Source organism: Gekko japonicus, unplaced genomic scaffold, assembly GCF_001447785.1.
Source record: "Gekko japonicus isolate JY-2015 unplaced genomic scaffold, Gekko_japonicus_V1.1 scaffold4388, whole genome shotgun sequence".
NCBI lineage: Eukaryota > Metazoa > Chordata > Lepidosauria > Squamata > Gekkonidae > Gekko > Gekko japonicus.
In genome coordinates, this window is record NW_015177147.1 from 1 (window position 1) to 3953 (window position 3953).

Consider the following 3953-nt stretch of genomic DNA (forward strand, 5'->3'; position numbering starts at 1 on the left):
TGAGGCGTGGGGGCCGGATCCTGTACAGTATGTTTCTTGGCTTGCCTCCAAGTCAGTAGAGTAGCTCAATCTCCTTCCCCAAGAGACAGCCATCTTCTCATGGACACAGAGATCACTAGGGTTCCTTGCTCCAGGTTGGGAAATTCCTCAAGATTTTGGGATGGAGCCCGAGGAGGGCATGGCTTGTGGAGAGGTGGGAGTTCAGTGGGGCATAATGCCATACAGTCCACCTTCCAAAGTTGCCATTTTCTCCAGGTGAACTGATCCCTGTTGCCTGGAGATCAGTGTAATCCCAGGAGATCTCCAGCCACCACCTGGAGGTTGTCACCTCCCTCCACACATAACCCTAAATAAGCCATAACTCAAGATGCGATGTCACCAGCAGAATACAATTACACTGCTTGAGCTGACTCCAGGAGAGTACCGTCTGATACATCACTTGTCATTCCCTCATGGCAATTGAGTCAATGATGCCATCCCCAGCCACCTGTATTCTGTACCCTATACGTCATTTGATCAGGTGGTGAGGGTGGTCTGCAGGTGTGATGTGGTGGCAGAGATGGACAAATGTGACATCAAGTCTGACTTTCATCTTCTGCCAGCCCACCGTGACGATTTTGAGCTTCTGGGGTTTGTCGGCCAGTTCTTTATGGATCGAGCCCGCCTTTGAATGTTTTAGCTCATTTCTAGAATGGTAGGAAATAACAACACTAAAGCACTATGTAACAGACAATAACAACAATGTAATCTTATATCAACTCTAAACATTGTTGTTACTGTCTATTACATGGTGCTTTAGTGTTGTTATTTCCTACCATTTACACCCTGGTCCTCTTGTTGCATTTTTAGAATGGGCCTTGTGGTGTAAAGCTAGCCTAGTGGAAACAGTTCACTACTTGGATGATTTTCTCTTTGTGGGACCTGCAGGTTTGGGCCATTGTGCTACAGTTTTACTGACTTGGCTCATGAGAAGACAGAGGGCCCATGATCAGTTTTAATATTCTTAGGCATCAAATTGGATAGCATGCACCTTGAGTGATGTTAGAGGAGTTGCAAGCTCACTTGGCCTCTCTTAGATCTAATAAGAAAGTTACCTAAGTAGAATTACAGCAGTTATTGAGGCATTTGAACTTTGCTTGCAGGGTAGTTGCAACTGGCTGCAGTACCCTGTACTGCTATGGCTGGGTTGTGCCGCCTGCACCACAGGCTGAGAATCAACAGGGGTAGGAGGAATGATCTTCAGGTCTGGGAATACTTTTTGCAATCTTTTAATGGGGTCTCCTTTTGGCAGGAAGATCTTAGGCTAGAAGCTGAATTGCAGGTTACTTCTGATGTTTCTGGTTCCACTGAGTTTGGAGTTTATGTCAGGGGTCATTGGTGTGCTGAGGAATGGCCAGAGGAATGGGCTTCCAGTGAGATTCACCAGGACCTTCCAGTGAGATTCACCTTCCTGGATTCCCCCCCCCCCCATTTTGTTAGTGTTATGGGTCTGGGATGGCCAACGTCACAGTGCACTTCCGGTGTGACAACATGGTTATAGTTCAGGTTATTTTTATTAAGTTGTATATTAAATCTTAATGTTTTATATCTTTTATAGCATTTTGCCCTTTTGACATCACCCAGAGCCTGGCGTAACCTGGGATAGGTAACAACAACAAAAACAATAATTAAAACACCTCCCTTACTTCTAAATCATTTAGGGTCATGGGCCGGGTGCAGTCTTTCACTCTGTGCTGCCTCCAGTTGAATATTTTGTCTCTTGCCAAGAACGTCCCAGGAGTTACTAACAGGGTGGCTGATGCTCTCCTCTAAATAGATGGAAAGCTTCTGTCAGCTGGCCTGAGAGGCAGAATTACATTCAACAATGATGCCCCTGGAGCTGTGGCAGCTTGGCAGGTCAAGGCTCGCAGGGCAGTCGACTTAGCAAGAGCACCCAGTACTCAGAAAGCTTATGGCCATATGGTTCATCAGTTTGAGGCCTTTAGGGTACAGGTAGGGCTCCAGAGTTCTTGGCCCATCCCTGTGTACCATCTGATGCATATTGTATCATGTTGAAAGGTAAGGGCTTAGTTATTAAGTCCATCAGAGGTCAACTGGCTGCTTTCATTTTTAAACAGCAAAGCACATGGCTTGGCTGAGTTTACCACTGTTTTCTGCCTTCACAAAATGTTAGAGGGCTGGTCCCAGGAGGCTGGATCTTGTCATGATGACTAACAGTCCATATCACCATGCAGTCCTGAAGGGCCTCTTATTGGTTGTACCTCAGGCCCCTGGGTTCCCTGTAAATTTGTCTTGTTCTCTATTTAACTGACTGTTTGCTGTTATTCCAGTTTTTCAGATCCCCTGGTTCCACATCGGAACCTGAGGATTTTGATTGCTGGCTACAGTATGATCTTCTGGGCAGACCACCAGGCGGAACACACAGGGATGGGTTCACAGCTGGGCCTCAACGATCGTGCCACAGTCAAGTGGTGAGGCAGTCATAGCCTCCAATGGTCTGGGCTGATTCCCCTGTTGTTTTCGGAGATGAGCGGTCCTCTGCCAGATATTCTGGTCATTCACCTGGGTGGTAATGACCGGGGTTTGGTCAAAGGTAAGGCCCTGATCCTCCAAGCACAGGTGAACATATATGAGATTATGGCATGCTGGCCAGAAGTGCATATGATGTGGTCTGCCATCCTTCCACGGAGGTTGTAGAGAGGGCTAACAGTGAGCTCAAGAAGGCTATGCAGGGTGAGTTGGATTTTATATGTAACAGGCCGGATTAACCCCCCGGCCAGAGTAACCCCGGGTTAATCTGGCCGGCTGTAGCAGGCCAGATTCACCCACACCCAGGAATAGCTGTGGAGTTTCCTCATCTGTACAGGGATTATGGTGTTCATTTGTTTGAATTTGGGACCACAGTTTTCCTGGATGAACTGCAGCAAGGGTTTAGGAATATTGTCAGCCAGTGCATGGGGACAAGGGCCTAAGCAGAGGCTTGACCCTTGTTGTGGCAGAAATCTGGCTGATTTGGTTAGGGTTATGGTTAGATCCCCCCTTGATTAGCGGTGGGCACATTTGGCAAGAAACAACCATTAGCACAAGCCTTGGAGGGGAATGCAAATGGCCTGCAATGCCCTTTTGATTGGGCCTCCCCTCATGTTCTGCAGCTTGAGGTGGCTGAATTCCTTTCACGGGGTTACTCATATGTCTTGTTGCCTGGCAATGGCCGTGCTATCATTGGCTTGCACCAGGGTCTCAGTGGCTCACCCATTTCTGGCCAGGAAAGGGACCGGGGTATATCCTTTTGCCTCAGTTTATGTTTTTTAGTTGATCCTTGCTGAGTTACAGTTCATTCACTTAAAGTTAAATCTAATAAAGCTACTCTTTATTTATACCAACACATCTGTGTGAGTCTCTTTATTCTGACTATGGGGGCAAATAACAGATTTGGCCTCTGTTACAACATATGATACCATGTTTCTTTTATAACAAATATATAATATTGATTTTTTTAAAAAACTGAGGTGTTAACAACAGTTTCATTCTAGCTATTCTGAGAATTGTAACAATACTGTGGTGGACCGCATGTTGGTAAGAAGAGAGGGAACATTTATTTGCCTTTATCCTATGAATATAGGACAAGAACCTGTAAATTTTAACTGCTGAATGTCAAAGTTTATGTTAAATGTTAGGAAAAGCTTTAAAAAGACTCCATCAAATACTTTAGGAGTGCATTTTCATGTCTTAAGAACAAAGCAAGTTCTGAGATCTCTTTCAACTGCTGAACAGGGTTGAAGTGCTCATGAACAACCAAACGTCTCAATTTAAAATTGGCTCTCTGCTTGAGAACATGAGCAGCTATTCGCCCCCACACTTGACAGTCTGAGGCACAAGGAAACAGAAGAAAATACTCACTTTCATAGGCCACATGAATTGGCACAAGAGGAAACTTTCCCCACTTTCTTTTT